At 44.6% G+C, this 9,562-nt stretch overlaps 1 pseudogene; it reads left to right on the forward strand.

The window, feature by feature from the left end:
• LOC134060584 (regulator of G-protein signaling 12-like) overlaps positions 1–9,562 on the forward strand; it is a 55,050-nt pseudogene that overhangs the window by 31,243 nt on the left and 14,245 nt on the right.

The raw sequence follows: 9,562 nt of genomic DNA on the forward strand, positions 1-9,562 counted from the left end.
TTGTTGCTGTGTGTTTGCTTTCCTCAGTGGCGTGAAAGGATGTTTGTAAATACCACCACAGCCTTGAGAGCTGTGAAGTTCCAGGCTCCAATGCCCTCCATAGTTCCTTCAGAGTTTTACTTTTTCCAAAAAAAAAAAAAAAAGATTGAATAATCGTGAGGTTTCCCTGGTAACCAAAGTGTGCCATAAGCACATTCATCAAAAAAGTGTGTTCTTGAAGAAGATTGATTATAATTTGTCCCCAATGATTGGAGGGGAAAGTATATTTTAATTTTTAGTTGGCATTAATCATCAAAGTGTATTTTTGGCTCAACGTATTTTCTGAAATGCTTTGTTATGTGGCCAGTATCTCCTGAGTGTTGCAAACTCAGTTCAAGGGAAGTTCAGTTCAAGTTCCAGAAGAAGGTGCGGTGGCCCTGAGAGGACAAAAAGTATCTCCGAACACTCAGGGAGTGTTTGCTAGCAGTCTGATATTTTTAGGGGACTTTCTACTGAGGTCAGGGTTTTACGGAGCTGACTGACCCTCAGGCAGTGCTGTGTTTTGGGAGGGGGTTTGGGGGTGGGGGGTAGGAGGGTGGTTGAGATGACCGTGAAAAGCTCAGCATGGCAATGGTCATGGGTGTGACCCCTGCTTTGATCAGGCTGGACTGGGTCAGAGTAGCTCTCGTATCCCCAAGGGTTTATGGCTGTCCGCCTCACCTGTGTCATAACAGTAGTCTCGTATTCTTAATAGGCATATTAATACCTGGAACTTTTTACTACCTTTACCCTAAAGTAGACTGTAGCCCACACTATAGTGAATGGGATAGTACCAAGGCAAGTAGATAAAATATACATAAAATAATCCTTCTTTATTATCTATAGACTACTGAAGGCAGCAATATATTGGAATAACAATAAAACAAAACTATTCACCTTTTATCAATAATATGTATAGAAATATATTGGAGGTGTAGTGGGCTATATGTTTTTGAAGAGGCTATTGGTGTTTGTTGTATTAAATCTATTATTTCTGTAGGCTAACTAATGTTTGGAGTATTTTAGATCAAACCTGAGCATTGCATGAACATTTGACACACATCAGGAATGATGGGTATTTGGCCCGCAGCTGTCCAGCCCAAGGCTACGACATGTTGTTGGCTGATTTTCGTGTTTTATAAATACACAGTGAGCAGCGTGCAGTGGTGTGTTAGCTTATCTGTCACTTAGGTGGGGATTTATCGGCCGGTAGGGCTCCTTGTGAGTAGGTGAAGGCCAAAAATTTGTAAATAAGAGCACCCATGAATTACTCTCTGGGGATTAAAATGCAATCTTAGCTCACCATCACCATCCTACAACCCTCCCTGGTTGGGACAGAACAGAACCAGCTATTTTTCTTGCAGATTTTGGATCTTCCATGGATTTTGAGAGATCTTTGTAGTTCATATTTTACATATCCCTTTCTTTTAAGAGCACACATTTGAGTTGTCTTGGTCGACTCCTCCATTGATCTATCTACGTATACTAATGTGCTCTTAACCTGTCACAGATATTTTGTTCCTCTCCCTCTTCTTTGGAAATATGGACCCCATATCCTGTTAAAACACGCTGGATTTAGCTCATGCGTAGCAGGGCGTGTTTCTCTTTCATCTCCTGCGCTAACCCTTTTAAGCGATCATAGTGTGTACAAGGAATCATGTTCCGTAAAGCCAACCTAATATATCTCGTTCAGTCAAGATTTTTTAGAGGTGGTTCCACGGAACGCGCGGTAAGGCAGAAGCATCCCTTCAGGGTGATAGTGCAAGGCATAATTATACGCTAACCCTTTCAAGTGATCAGGTTGTATACAAGGAATCGTGCTCCGTAAAGCCAAGCTGATATATCTTGTTCACCCAGGATTTTTAGAAGTGATTCCACAGAACTGGTGATGAGGCAGACGCATCCCTCAGAACGATAGTGCAAGGCATAATTATACGCTAACCCTTTCAAGTTATCAAGTTGTATACAATGAATCATGTTCCGTAAAGCCAACCTAATATCTCATTCAGTCAGGATTTTTAGAAGTGGTTCCACAGAGGCATCCCTCAGAACGATAATACAAGGGGCTATTTTAAAAACCCTGTTTGTTGTAGGAAACCCCAGCTTAGTCCTATCACATATTTCAAGTAATGATTCTAATGAACATAACTCTTCAGACAGGTCAACGAGCTAATTAGTGAATACACCTTTGTAAAGTCCACAGTTAATAATATCCATTGTTTATCCAATATTTGCAGGTTAAAAGTGTCATCACTGAGGTGAGCGACTACACCCAATTCCATTGTTGTCAGTACAGCCCTGCACACCAACGTCAAACTCTACTCCCAGTGCTGCGCACTGTGCACAGGCTATGATTCAGCTCTATTTTGTCAGCGCCTCTCGATAATATCCATTGTTTATCCAATATTTGCAGGTTAAAAGTGTCATCACTGAGGTGAGCGACAAGTGAAATGACTCACTCCTGTCGGTACCTATTGGCGGAGTGATTTAGACTCTATACATGGCAGAACTTTTACTTTCTGAAGCATAAAAGCATAAAGAAGAAAGTTGATGTCTTTTGCTTGAGATGTATCATCTAGGTACTTGAAGATGGTGTTTTTTGGTGTTTTAACTGTTATTTTTAAGTGGTTGTTTTACTATAATTGGTGCTCTTCAAATGTTAATGTATGGATTACTGAATTTGTTTGTTATTCTAATGCAGCCGCTTTGCATAAAAGTGTCTGCTAAGTAGCCATAACCATAGCGATCTTGCGCCCCCTGGATACAAATGACCCCTCCCACTACGTTGACCCCGTGACCTTTGCCTCCTGTAGAGCTGCGCTGTGCGGACCTCCAGGCCTGTGGCAGCGAGAGCAGCCTGAACAGCAACGGCAGCCTGCCTGGTCCGCCGAGCCACCGGCGGCTGGCCGAGCGCCGCGTAGCGTCGTGGGCCGTCAGCTTCGAGCGCCTGCTCCAGGACCCCGTGGGCGTCCGCTACTTCTCTGTGAGTACCAGCAGCACCCCTCCACCCACCTGCCCACCACACACACACACACACACGTCACATACATACACACACACCACACCATCCTGTCACATACATACACACACACATACACACAGACACACACACACACACACACACACACACACACTGCATCCACCAACATCCCCTCACACACACACATACACCTCCTCCTCACACACACACACACACACACACACACACACACACACACACACACACACCATGTGTCGTTGGCACTTCTGAAGGAGCTGGCTCTTGTCAGCAGTGTTTAACAATGCAGCTACATTTAACCAAATGTGGCACGAACAGCATATATGTGCTTCATTTAAACAACACATACTGTACATTAGGTGTGGGAAGATTCAGACATGCATCTTAAACACCATCCCCCCAGTATGCACTAGTAAACTAGTCCGCATGATTCAGAAGCTATAGTGTATCTTGTGTGTTTACTTTCTGTCGCACTGTGATTGCACCAAATTACATCTACCTCTATTTCTTTATTAGTCATACACTGTTATGTAACACCTGTTACATAAAAGGGCCAAGTCTACAATTATGTGTGATTTTGATGTTGACGATATGTGATGGTAGCAAGTACACAGTAGACAGTACATTCTCACACCTGTGCAGCTACCCCTGGCTTGCACGTCCTGAAATCAGAGAACTAATAGTTTCAGATGAGAAGAAAGAGAAATGAATCTCTTTGACCAAAGGCACTCCATAAAGTTAAAGCAACGCTAAAGATTTTTGTGGCTTAAAGTAATGTTCCCAAAATCATTTCAGTGGTTCATCAACTCATAACAGGGTGAACGGCACTTCTGCATTCGCTGGCAGCCCTCTATCGGCTATAACCGCACTCTGTAAGTTTACCAGATCGGGTAATGGTTCTGTAGTACAATGGAATGAGACATAAGAAACTACAAATTTGACTTGCTTCAGGGTCGCAATACATCACACTTTCATTAAATCATGATGCAACATACTCTACCTTGTCTGTGGACATCGTTATTTGCTGGATAAACAAATAGTGTTCATGCGACAGAGGAAAAGGGCCTTAGTGTTGCTTTGAAATGTCTTTAATGTGAAAATGACATGTCCGCACAAGGACCTGAACATGTCCAATCCCCATGTCTCATCTGAAACTATTCACCTTGGACCAAAGAGCACCCGGCAACAAGCACATCACCAATAAACAAAGAGGATTGACTCTGAACATAATAGAGAACTAATTGCATTGACACTGGAGGTGTACTAAGCCTTGACAGTATCCTCAGGCGACCCCAATCAGGGAGCAGGTGATACATTTGAACAGGAGTCATTGATCTGCGCAACGTATTGATCATGCGGATGAACGTCTCTGGGCAGAGCTGCATGATTGATCGGGGGGGGAAACATAAAACAACTCGTCCACGACTGACTAGAAACGTTGCCCGTTTTTCGTTTTTATTTACGAAACAGGAGTTCCTGAAGAAGGAGTTCAGCGAGGAGAACCTTCTCTTCTGGCAGGCCTGCGAGTTCTTCAGCCAGGTGCCGGAGAATGACAAAAAACAGGTGAGCTCTCTCAGCGAAACCTTGTGGATAATTAATGCAGCAGATGAATCATTGCTATGTTCGGTTCTAGCTCACTCTACAAAAATAGCCACCATTAGTTTGCAGAGGGCAAAAACGATCTGACCCACTGGAATAAATGGGAACTCTTCAACTGTTAAAGTCATGACATTTTGGAGAGAGCATTTACTCTTAAGTAGCAATAACGCACTAAGGAACAACTTTGGAAATACTTTTCCAAAGGATATGATTTTTATCCTGTATTTACCTGTCCTACTTAAACATGGACCCGTCTAGCAGAAGTCGTAGACAGAAACTTTAAATAGATTTACGGAAATCATTAATAAGTACATCATGACAATGTTTTGACATGTAAATGTTTATTACTGTTGTTGAACGTGGTCAGTTGAACCTGTACCCGGTGGCTGAAATTGATTGCGTTGGTCGTCGTTAAGTCCTGCTTAAGGAATGTTTCCTTCCTCCTCCTCCTCCACTTCCTGTTTGCAGCTGTCCCAGAAGGCGCAGGAGATCTACAACAGCTTCCTGTCCAGCCAGGCGAGCACACCGGTCAACATCGACAGCCAGGCGCAGCTCGCCGACAACGTGCTCAACGCGCCACAGCCGGACATGTTCAAGGAGCCGCAGCTGCAGGTGGGGGAGACGCGCTCGATCACAGGAACACGCGTGCGCTCGAACACACACACACACACACACATGCATGCGTACACACACACACACACACACACACACACACACACACACACACACACACACACACACACACACACACACACACACACACACACACACACACACTTAGCCAGACACACACATATGTTATTCTCCTCACTAATATAATGATAAATTCACACACATGCGCACTTATGGTACATATTGAGCTACATAGCATACATATTGAAATACACACACACACACACACACGCTTAGACAGACACACACATATGTTATTCTCCTCACTAATGTAATGATAAATCCATACACATTCACACTTATGGTACATACACAAACATACATTTCGAAATGTATGTACACACACACACACACACACACACACACACACACACACACACACACACACACACACACACACACACACACACACACACACACTTAGCCAGACACATACATATGTTATTCTCCTCACTAATAAAATGATCTAGACACATTCACACTTATGGTACATACGCAAGCATATATATAGAAACACACACACGCTTGCACACACGCTTGCACACACACACACACACACACACACACACACACACACACACACACTCTTGGATGGATGGACACACACATACATTTCTCCTCACTAATACAATAATAGCGACACACACACACACTTACATGCACAGCCATAAATATTGAGGTACACACACATGCACACAAACCTTGTATTTATGCTGATGCTGTTCTGAAATCAAATCACACTCTGCTCATCGGCTGTGAACAAGAATTGTTGATGTCCCTCCTTGCTGCTTCGGCAAATCAATATGATGGGACATGGGATCTCACATCCTATTCTTCTCTCTCTATCCCTCTCTCCCTTTCTCTCTCTCTCTCTCTCTCTCTCTCTCTCTCTCTCTTTATCTATCTCTCTTTCTCTCATTCTGTCTCTATCCCTTTCTCTCTCTCGCTCTCTCTATCCCCCCCTCTCTCTCTCCCTCTCTCTCTCTCTCTCTCTCTTTATCTATCTCTCTCTCTCTTTATCTATCTCTCTTTCTCTCTTTCTGTCTCTATCCCTTTCTCTCTCCCTCCCTCTTTCTCCCTGGCTCAGATCTTCAACCTGATGAAGTTCGACAGCTACGCGCGCTTCCTCAAGTCCACGCTCTACCAGGAGTGCATCCTGGCGGAGGTGGAGGGCCGACCCCTGCCTGACCCCTACCAGGTGCCCTGTAGCCCCGCCCCCTCCAAGCACAGCTCCGACCGCTCCACCCTCCCCACGCCTAGAAAGGTAGGTGGCGCCCACCGTTACCATGGCGACCGCGCTGTTAATTATGGGATTACGGTAACGTTATAGTCCAGGTGGAGTCTAAGGTTTAGAGCTTTGTGTTGCACACTGCGTAACAAAATTCATTATATGAAATAAAATACTTTCTTACTAATGGCCCAGGATGAGTCTGAACTTGACCTTTATTTTGCTATAAAGATTAATGACTTTCTACGGTCACAAGGAGCGTGTCCTTTCATGTATTGTGAGGTAGCAGGAAAACATAACACTTCCATAAAGGGCAGTATTTTATGGTCTGAAATGTGTGGATCGTGGCCTGTTTGATCTGCGCCCAGTGCAATCTGGTTTCTCATCATCGATGCTAGCGCAGGTCTGTTTGTGACATTTCAGAGGGTCACATTGCTTGAGTGCAGAGGCGGACATCCAGACGGACATCCAGAAAATAAAAGTCCCGCCATATATTCTTTCTATCTGTGCACTTAGTGCACAGTTGAAGTTGATCACTAAGTTTCTGATCTGCCTGGCTGCTAATTAGGATGCTAATTAGGCTGGTTTACTAAATGGTCGGATCAAATACTTTGCAGGACTTTTACTTTCTGAACCCGGGAATGTCCGCCTCTGCTTGAGTGTGATTGTGTTTAGATTGCATAGACAGGTTTTGAGCCCTAAAAGAAGGCCTTCAGATCATCCCTGACATGTGGTCAGAAGCAATAACATGGTGTGATTACCGGCTTTATCATTAAGCTCTGACTTTCCATGCAGGACTACAAGAAGACCGGCCGGTCCCACACGGATCTCCGAGACGAAAACTCGGACAGGAAGAAAGCGAACTTCTTCTCCTGGACGGCTCGCAACCGTAGCTTCGGGAAAGGGCCCAAGAAACGAGACCTCGGAGAATACAACTATGGTGAGCCGCGGGCAGCTCTGCTGTGTCCAGACACTGGGCAGCGTTTCACCAAAGGCATTGCTTTAGGTGGCCAATTTTGTAATGGTATTTCAAAAAGTTGATATTTCAGAAGATGATTGAGTGACTTTTTGTATTGTGTGTATGTACAAGTGTACTTCTATGTGTAAACGTGTGTGTGTGTGTGTGTGTGTGTGTGTGTGTGTGTGTGTGTGTGTGTGTGTGTGTGTGTGTGTGTGTGTGTGTGTGTGTGTGTGTGTGTGTGTGTGTGTGTGTGTGTGTGTGTGTGTGCGTGTGTGTGTGTGTGTGTGTTTGGACAGGTAATGGTCGGCGTGAGTCTCAGGGCTCTCTGTCCTCTAGTACCAGTCAGGAGATGCAATCTTCCTCCCCGGGGAGCAAAAGTGAGGTAAGATAACACACACAACACACACACACACACACACACACACACACACACGCACACACACACACACATCCTCTCCTCTCTTCTATCTCATACCTTCCCTCCGTACTCTCTTTCTCCTCTGTTTCTCTTTCCTCTCTTTCTTTCATTTCACTTTGACTGCCACGTGTCAAAGAACATCATGATGTCATCTCCTTCTATCTCCCCATTCTCTCTCTCTCTGTCTTTTCCTCTCCTTCTATCTTTCCCTTTTCCTTCCCTCTCTCTTTTTCGTCGTAACCATCCCTGGAACTGTCTCTGTGTCTCTACCCTGGCCGTCACTGGAAAATACAGGAGCGAGTTAGGGCAAGCAGACATGTCTTTGGGCTTAGGCAATGGTAGCATGCAGATAAAAGAATAACACACACACACACACACCACACACACTCACATACAGAAGAGAGAGAGTGAGGAGGAGAGAGAGAGAGAGATTTAAATACACACCCTTCTGGTAGTTAATACCCTTCAAATGTATACAGTTTAGAGACCTCCACCCTGTCTTTACAAAGATAGATACAGATACAGACAAGTGGGTGCGTGCACAGAACCAAACAAATCAAGCATACACGTGGCACTCACACTCATACTCAAACTAAAAAGCTGTGCTGTTTTTGTATGTGTTAAACAGAAGCTTTACAGTGTTGGTCTGGTCCAGAGAGAAGATTAAAAGCTTCTAAAAATACCAGACTATAAAATCCTGCAAGAGAGGGGAAGTCTTTAGATGACAATGTTGTTTACATGCCTCCTTTTCCCATCCATAGTTTTGCAAAGCTTTCATTTTGTGTGTGTGTGTGTGTGTGTGTGTGTGTGTGTGTGTGTGTCTGTGTTTTGGTGGTTGTGTTACAGTGATATCATTTTTTCGGAATGTCCCATTTAATTTAGTATTTCAAAAAAGCACTTCCACAATGGGAATCTCTGACAACCTCGATATCCTTTTCAACTTATTTTCGATTCTGCATATTTCTTGATAACTGACACGGGTAAAACGGCTCAACTTTTGTTTACGTAAAGCTCATGTAAACACAGATGTAAACAGGCACGTAAACACACACACACACACACGCACACGCACACACCACACAGAGGCCTTGCCTGTTTGTGTCTGGATGGACGCCAACAGCCTGTGGTTTATACAGTCTCTACACACACCACATTTTCCACGGCTGTAAATCCAAGACTTTGAAAAACCTGCGTCGAAAAAACGGAGATGGAACTTGAACAAGGCCTTCCGCCACAATGACAAACTTCTTCCAGCCTCCCAAAATAGCGCTCTCCCTCCCTCTCTCCTTCTCTCTCTCTCACTGTCTGTCTCTCTCGCTCACCCATCTCCGTGGTGACAGTGAGATTGATTGACAGTCCAGAATTGGAGGCTGTTAGGATACAGAACCGGGGCCAAACCAGCAGGGTCAAGTACGGAACCCGTCTGTATCATTTCTCTGCCTTTATGGACGTCCGAGTTTATTATTACCGAGTTATTTAAGACCGGCAGACAGCCTCGGAAAGAGAGGAAGAGAGGGAGAGGAAGAGAGAGAGAGAGAGAGACGGATGTCGAGGACGGGACAGGAGATGTTTTGGAGGCATGTTCTGGACTGGAGTGGCACGTCTTTAGAGAAGTCTGTCCTCTCCGGCTAGGAGTGTGTTGTGATTGACAGGCGGGCCTGGCAGACA

Source organism: Sardina pilchardus, chromosome 16, assembly GCF_963854185.1.
Source record: "Sardina pilchardus chromosome 16, fSarPil1.1, whole genome shotgun sequence".
In the NCBI taxonomy this organism is placed as follows: domain Eukaryota; kingdom Metazoa; phylum Chordata; class Actinopteri; order Clupeiformes; family Clupeidae; genus Sardina; species Sardina pilchardus.